We start from the raw sequence: 8,991 nt of genomic DNA, 5'->3' as shown, positions 1-8,991 counted from the left end.
TTGTCAAAAGCCCCTCCTGGGTTGCGTGTTGTCGTCGAGGCTGTCGAAGCCCCCCACCCCCCATCCCCTACCCCCTCTGTTCCCCCGTCAATGATGTCACAACGGAAAATAGCCAATGGGATCGGAGTTCCACCAGCCGCCGTTGGCCTGATGAAGATCCACTCTAAAGGTTCACAGCGAGGAACACTTTGACGTTTCTAAACCGAGGTCCAACCTTTTATCGCTAATGCTGAAGCTTCCCCAACATCGACAACGCACCGAGGAGACTCTTGGTAGCGTTAGTGCAGGGAAAACAATCGCACCCTTCTGTGCTGACAGTCCAAACCTCCATCTTGGGGCAATCAGCTTTAGTGCACTTCAACAAGAGTGAGCCATTTGAGATTTCTTCCTCTTTCAGTTTACCTTATGTCGATAGATAAAACACCTTTGTTTGGAAAAATTTTTCCCGACACAGAACTGTAACGACAGATACTTTAAAACACAAAATTAGCATTAGACACTACTGACAATATGGTTTGTGGATATCCATGACTAGCTGTCAGAAGAAACATAAATAATTTGCCACTGCTTCTCTTGTGATTTGTGAAGCTGGATCATTGATAATGCAAATATTGCTTTATAATAGCTTTACCACAGGCTTAAATCTGACTGCTTTGTCCTGCAGAAGGTCGGAGTGACGATTTGTGAAAGCATGACCTGAATTTCTCTTGTCTCTGATGCCATGAAACCCAGTTTCCTCTTTCCCATGTGCAAGCCCACCTCCCGCATGTAACGTTCTGCTCCAGAGAGTTGCTTCAGATGTTAGGGATGGGGATTACATCTGTCCTATTGCTTTCTGTAATGGCATGCTGCCACTAAACTGTTTGCTCATACCACTATTTTATCCATTCTGCCCTTTATAAACTCAGAAGGTGGCGACAGACTGTGACCACAGCAGTAGAATAGGTGTCAAATATATCTGGAAAACGGGGACCTTTAATAAATTAGGGTCACCTTCTGCCTTCGGACAAGGTGAGAGATAAGAGGTAATTCCTCTGTTTAAGAAATTCAAAAAGAGCGGGAAGAGGAAATCAAAGAAAGATGCTGTATAAAATATATCCTCTCCCCAGTTTTTTCCAGTGACCTGCTGGGAGGTAAATAGGGACCTAAGTGTGTCAATGGGACTCTGGAGAGACAGCACCACGCGTTGAAGAGACCGGCATGATACAGAGGGGCTCCAGTGGCGGGAGAAGTAGGCCATCAGCCGCAGTAAACCAGCTGCAGCTCTACTGTGGCAGCGGAGACACAGAAAAGTTTAGAGCTGATTTTTAATTATATACGACCATATTGTATTTGATTGCTGAACATCTCATTCCCCAAACTTCAGCCAATAATCTGCAGCTATAACAGCCTCCACTGCTCTGGGAACAGCTTTCCACACGATACTGGGAACTGGCTGCAGGGATTTGGTCCCATTCAGCCTTAAGATCATTTGTGATGCTGGGTGATCAGGCCTGGATCCCAGTAAGCGTTCCAGTTCATTCCCAAAGGTGTTGGATGTGGATGAGGTCAGGGCAAGTGGTTCCACACCAAACTGGGAGAACTATTCATGTATAAAAAGCACACCGTTGCCTAAACCAGTGGTTCACACACTTTTTAACCGTCATGACTCCTTTTGGATTCCTTCTTTCTTTACTCCTCCTAAATGAATCGGATTCATCGGAGCTGCATTTGAAATCACGCCCACGTTCATTCATTCAATACTCCCTTTATAATAGACACTCACTAGTTTACTCTGCAGTGAGCAGTAAATTGAGACTTGGAGCAATTACAAATCATCATCATCAATCATTGTTACTTTTTCGTTCCATTTTGGGAGCTTCTGAGGGCACTATATAGTGGATAAATATCACACTCTGATTTCAGACTCAAATAAAATGGTAGACAGGAAATTTAGTCCTCTGTATAGTAAATAGAGTGATTTCAGACGCAGCCATAGACATTCTCACAGGAGACATTTTGACTTGTCATGGCAGGAAAACCACAGCTGTTACTCATAACATTATCGACGACTCTTTTCAAGCAATTAATGCAATGCATCAGATAATAATGCTATTTGTTATGCCTGTGTTTGACAAATCAAAATGCATGCTGTACAAATTTCATTTCATTTTTGTCAGTATGTCCCAGCTCTGGGGTTGATTAGGACTAAAACATCAAATGCAGAAGCCCTCCTCTGCTCTTGACGTGCCTCTGTACTCTGTATTTTCTTTCTGTCTCTCTCTGGCCCTGGTTTCCCAGAGGAGATAAATCAACAAACAGCAGCGAGGAATGGCACCTGCAGGCTTGGTCTCCATGGCTGCCTGGGCTGAGTCTACTCACCCACGGGCCCCTCGGGGATAGGTCTCCTCCCGTGGTCCTCTCTCCATGGCACCAGTCCGCCATCTTGTTTTTGTCTCACTGTGCTAAGTCATTCTAGCTCGTGCACTACGACCGTCTAGGGATAACTAGCTGCACATAAAACGGGTTCATCTCTGGCTCGTCGGTTTTTGAATCATGGCAGAGCTGACTCCGAGGCTGTTATTGTGAGCATAATTTGACAACACGCTGTCTGTGCAAATAGAGATAGAGACACCTCATCTCTACATCAATGTAGCTTTGAAAACAAACAACAAAAAGCACAACAAAAAAGAGATGGAAAAGTGAAACTATTGGCTGTGTTATTTTTGCTCTTTTTACTTTGATGTCATTTGAGGTTAATGTTTGTCAAATGTCAGAGTAGTTTTTGTGAATATATGATACAAATGTACAAAAAAAAAAACAAAAATGGAAAGTTTTATGGTTGTGAAAAGCTTTACTTTACTGAAAATACTTTATCAATGGAAAAGAAAAGCAAGAGATAGAAAAGAGAATTTTACTAAAGCTCCTCACCAGAGCTGCTTTGTGACCGTGTCTGTATTTGTTGGTATTTCTGTTGACGTCGCTTTCGTCAAGGGATCCGGAATCGGCTTAGAGTATGTGCAATGCCCTTTGACCCCCCCCACCCCCACCTACCTTCCATCCTCTGAATGAACTTTGACCCCATGCGTCTGTTTCTGCACAGTAAGACAACCAGTAACACAGGAGCGAATGAGAACTCTGAGGAACTGGTACCAGAGCACAGAGCTGCTCCTCACAGCTGCAGACATCTGTCCTGTTTGTTTTTCGGGTTAATGAAGACATGGAAAAAAAAAAAAAAGGACATGAAGCTGGGATCGTCAAGGCTATGACCACGTTTTTGTCTCGCCTCGCTCCCTAGAGGCCTTTTTTGCCATTCCACATCCAAACATCCAACAGGTCTCCAACACTGGTTTTACTGAACTACTATCCCGGGAATGCACTTGATTGGTAAATGAAGATTATGAATAAAGTTTCAAACAAAGAGGAATGATTTTATTGTGTGGTCAAACCTTGATGTAAATTCAGTTTAAGGGTCTTTCTGCTAGTTTAACATGTCCAAGTCTGTTTACATGTCTTTAGGAGTATTACTGCATATGTGACAAAATTTTATAAAGCCTTTAGTGGCTTCCAAGGGAGACTAAAAATCTACTGGCGTGGCGTTAGAAAGAAGTGAGCCTACCAGACCCCTGCAGCCTGCTCCTCGTCTCTGCCTGAGGCTAGAGGCTACATTAGCCACCACTAGCATAACAACCCAAATGTGCACCATGGAGTCTATCGAGTTGAGCGGCATTGTGGGTAATGTAGGCACCAGGTTTTGAAATGCAGGATCCATGTGTTTTTGAAGCTTGACTCAGCTTCTGCTGTGTTGATTTTGACCATTTAAGTCATTAAAGTGCTCTGAATTTTTTTTTTTAAATTAGAACATCTACATTTCAACAACACTGAGCAAATGTCATCTGGTGATGAAGACCATGTGATATGATTGAAATCTAAAGAAAAACTACTCAATGGACCTGTCTCTCACATGCTCCTCAACTGTATGGACAGACAGTGTGTCACAACCTGGCTGATCAGAGTTTGCCGAAGGAGGAGACCACACATAGTCCTACATGAATGCGAATAATCAAAAGACATAAAACGCAAAAATACAAATGAGGTGTGAGTGGAATGAAGTGTGTGAGAGTGTGGATGTGAAACAAACAAAAAGAGCCAACAAGAAGGCTGGATAATTTTGCAGGTCTCAGGCCAGCCTGCTCAGGTGGACCGCATCAGTGACAAGCTCTCAACTACACCCTCTGACTTCCTCAAACAAAAGAGAAGAGCAGAAATACTTAATGGTCCAAAGTGAAGCAGCAGAGGTGAAGATCACCAGACTTTTACCTTTTGTTGTGGATAAAGCTCCAATAAATGACAGCCCTCCCCCCTCTTCCATTTCTGACTCCATGCCCTCAGTTTGTAACTCAGGCGTTTTGTCATAAATTTTCAACCAGAATAAGCTGAGAGAACCCACAATGGCCGACTTAACAAAGCAGCTCCAGAGGACCAGATGATATTATACAACTGTTGTCACAGGCTGAACGGTACTGTGATGAGTCAACTGACTGAAATCAAACGAGTTCTCCTTTAAACATCTTACACTTCTGTTTCTAAGCAGGTTCAGGATTCGATTGATCACAACTGACATTCGTTTATTCCACATCTTTGTCATCATTTTCTCCAACATGGGCTCAAGTTATTCTATCCTTAAAATACCTTATTCATCAGTCATTATGCAATGATGTCACTTAGCTCAGATTCATTTATAACATGTTTAATGCACAGATCATTTTGAAACCATGAAACGTAGCGTAATGATGTGACGAAGATTGAGAGAAGGACAAAGGGAGTTAGTCTGCAGATCTGAGGACGCACCAACTGGCAGGCAATCTGGTTAGTTGTTCCCTTCAAAAACACATGCAAAAATACACACACACACACACACACACACACACCCACACACACTTTGTATCTTTCCCTCTTTATCCACCTCCCCTCTCTTCTTTCATCTCTCCTCATCCCTCTATGAAGTGGCACGGACCCTGTCACCCCGTGCACCTTGAAATCCCACATTTCAAAAGGTATCTGCACTGACGAGATACAGTACATTAGTTCCCATAAACCTAAGGGAGGAGAAGGGGAAAGATAGACTGAGAGAGACGACAGGAAATGCAGCGGAAAACTGTTGTCTTTCTCTGTCTTTCTCTGTTGAAGAGAAAGAGAAGGTGATAAACATGTGAGAGTCACAGCTGTAAGGGACAAAAGGGAAAGGACAGAGAAACGGAAAAAACACAGAGACAGAGACAGAGAGAGAGAGAGAGCAGCCATGCAACGCTCAGGCTGCTGAATCCTTTCTGCTGGCTCTTTAACACCTCTCCCTCACTTCATTTTCGGGCCCATCATCCCTTTTTTTTTTTTTTTTTAAATAACCATTTTCTTTGTTGTTGCTTTTAATAGCATCACCATGGAAGTGAAGAGAGGTTGCTAGGTAACTGGCTGGCGTCTGGATAGGTGTTTGATTGGCCATCACCCTGACAGACACAGCCATGGCGTGTGTTTGCTTTGGTATCATCTGTATACGCTGCAGGTGTCTGGAGTTGTCTTTACGTTCAAAGGTTATGCCAGTGTAAAATATCACATTTTGTTTGGCATTTTAAAATGTTCTTTCCTTACTAACGTCTCAGACTTAACCATTAAATCTTGGTTAGATGCGCTGAATTCATGATTGCACCTTCATCTGCCTTTTATGGCAACTGCTGTGTCAGAGAGCAACTACCGGACTATGCGTTACATGGAGAAAAACAGCAGACTTGAAAATGATAAGACATCGTAGGACACAGCAGTGACACCTAGAGGATTTCATCTGTTACTGCAGTCCCCTTTGTCTCTGCTGATATCAAGACAGCAGCAACGGGATAACCATCAGCACCCAGAGTGCACTGTAATCAAATACAAGTCTGAGGTACCCGTGCTTTACTTGAGTATTTCAATTTTAAGGTGCTTTACAGTGGTGGAAGAAGTACCCGGATCTGTAGATCGATTATGAGACAATGGGCTCTCGGACCAAAACATGTGAGAGGCCCCCACCCCCTCTTACAGAGGAGCAGGACACCCAGACTCAAGGAAACATAACAACTACAAGCAACGCAGCAGGAGCGAATCTGAATGTGTCATTGTAGTCGTTTTTTCGCTCTGCGGTCATCTTGCGCCTCTTTGTAGTTCTTACATTGACCTTTCCAACAAGAAATGTCAACTGTCTCTTCAAACACAGGCCCTGGCCCCTTGGAAGTTTCTCTCCACGCAGGATCTCTGGAGCTCAGCCAGAGTGACCGTCTCCTACCAAGGACCTTCTCCCCCGATTGTTCAGCTTGGCCGGGTGCCCAGCTCGAGGAAGAGTCCTGGTTGCTCCACGCGTCTTCCATCGAAGAATTACGGAGGCCACTGTGCTCTTGAGAACCTTCAATGCAGCAGATATGTTTTTTTTTTTTTTTTTGTAGCCTTCTCCAGACCTGTGCCTCGACACAATCCTGTCTCTCAGCTCTGCGGGCAGATCCTTTACCCTCACGGCTTGCTTTTTTCACTGATATGCATTGTCGGCTGTGAGACCTTATGTAGACAGGTGTGTGTGCCTTTCCAAATCATGTCCCATCCAATGAATTGACCCCAGGTGGCCTCAAATCGAGGTGTCGAAACATCTCAAAGATGATTAAGAGAAATGGGAGGAACCTGAGCTAGATCTCAAGTGTCATAGCAAAGGGTCTGAATACTTATGCCAATGTGATATTTCAGTTTTTTCCTTTTTTAATAAATTTGTAAAAAATTTCGAAAATCCTGTTTTCGCTTTGTCATTATGGGGTGTAGGGAGTAGATTGAGGAGGGAAAGCATCTGCCACTCAGTGCGGCCCAGCTCCACGCGCATGCCGTGATATTTCCACACCTATCAGACTCCATCACGCCCCGGCCCACAAGTAACATATCATGTCACCGTATCACCAGACAATAAAAATCATGGACAAAAAAAAAAAAAACCAAAAACAATGATGGTGGCACCACTGTCACATCTTGAAGAAACACAATATGTTCAGCTTCGGGAAGCTTCATAAGCTTCCTAAAGCAACCTAAAGCTTATTTTGAAATGCCTACGTGCTCCCTCCCTGCTTAAGCGGTAACTGTCGCACTGAAACGAGCAAAACCTCACTTGGACTATCGGCCTTGTCTGTTAAAGGATCAAAACTTTGGATCTGTTTACCCACTGAGCTGTAAATGCAACACAATTTTTAATGTTTTGAATGGAGGTCTTAAATCATGGCTGAAAGAGAAACAACACTGTTCTCACACCTAATACCCCTGTATAGACACACCTGAATTTTATCGTATTTTTATTTTTATACCTGTATTGTAATTGTACCCGTATTTTATTTCATTTTTTAAATTAACTTTTAAAAAGCCTCCCGTGGACAGGTGTTGCAACACGAAACACTGCATCTGGTGCTTGTGAATAATTGTATGTTGCTGTTCCATTGCTATTGTTATGTCCATGTCAAAAAAAAAAAAAACTTGTTCCACCTTGAGCAGCTACAACACTGAAATACTACACAAGACGTACTATAATCATAGTGACATTTCACTGCAGAACCAGCAGTTTTACTTTTGATTTTTAAGTTCATTTTGTTGATCATACTTTTACTTAAGTTGATGCAGGACTTCTACTTGTAATAGAGTGTTTTTCTTTTATTGCTATTTTTTACTTAAGTAAAGGATCAGAGTACTTCTTCCACCACTGTCTAAAGGTTAATGTGCATAAACGCTTTAGCACTTAAAGTCCAGTCACTTTTGTGGTTTTATCTATTTTTCTGACTTGAAAAAGGGCCTAAATTTAAATGCACTGACAAATACGATTGTGTTGATTGAAGTAAACATCTGGTTTCCTCTTTTATTTCTACCTTTCAGGCTCGATTATGCTGTCTCTGTCCCTCTCCCCATCCACATATAAAGAACCCGAATCTAGCTCCACCTTGACCAGCAACTACGGTAAACTACAGAATACACTTTAATCTATCAGTATAAACAACCTAATAATCAGTCACAGGGTATGGAGGATTTTTATATTCTTGTAAAGGATCTGAGTCGTTCTTCCACCACTGCAGTGCAGATCTGATGATTACCTCGTGACAAAAATAGTTGTGGCACTGACACTGAAGCATCTTTCTTTGTTTTTTATTCGTCTCTCATCCATCACAATTCACACTTATTCCTCCATGAACCCAGAAATGTCACAGGTTGAGACTGGAGACAACAAGGACGTTTCAGTAAGCAGTTTCCTAGGTATTCCTTGGTTTTTCCTGTTATATTAACAAATATATACAGATATCCCAGGAAGAGCACTGTAATAATAATTAATCCTTTCCATTAATAACAATAAATTTAATAAATACTCAGTGTTCTTGACCACACGAGGAGAATGAGTTTGGGCTCACTCTTCTACCAATGGGACTGTCATGATCCCGAACAAATAATAACACACACTCACGCACACACTCATATTCACGCTCACACGCTCACATAGAGAAATTTGCACAGTCAAGTAAGTACCATCTGCAGCCAAGTCTGTCCACTGTATGAAAACAACTCCGGAGATAAAAGTTGATTTGTCAGCCATGACTAGAGCAGCTTTTGCCAAGTCCACCAGTCCACAGAGGGAATAAATAGTTGCACGACATGGCTCCTAAAGTGCCATTGATGTTGTATACAGCAAGTCAGACGACAGAATATGAAGCTTCAAAACAGCCCTACACAAACATGAGGTTGACGTTGAAATCAGGTAGCTTGTTTCCCTCAGTGCTTCCTTTTTTTTTTCTTTTTTTCTTTTGTGGGGTCCATTTTTAGTGGCATGAACGGGATCCATACAGAGTGCTACTGACTGCTATAGAGGAATGTTTTCATCGAAAAAACATGTAAAAGATGAACAGATGAGAACGTGCGTAGTCCTTTTTTCGAAGAAGTGCTGCATGTCGCCTATAGCCAACCACTCACACG

The sequence above is a fragment of the Xiphias gladius genome, chromosome 7, assembly GCF_016859285.1.
Source record: "Xiphias gladius isolate SHS-SW01 ecotype Sanya breed wild chromosome 7, ASM1685928v1, whole genome shotgun sequence".
NCBI classification, from domain to species: domain Eukaryota; kingdom Metazoa; phylum Chordata; class Actinopteri; order Istiophoriformes; family Xiphiidae; genus Xiphias; species Xiphias gladius.
Note: the sequence above shows the minus strand (reverse complement) of the source record.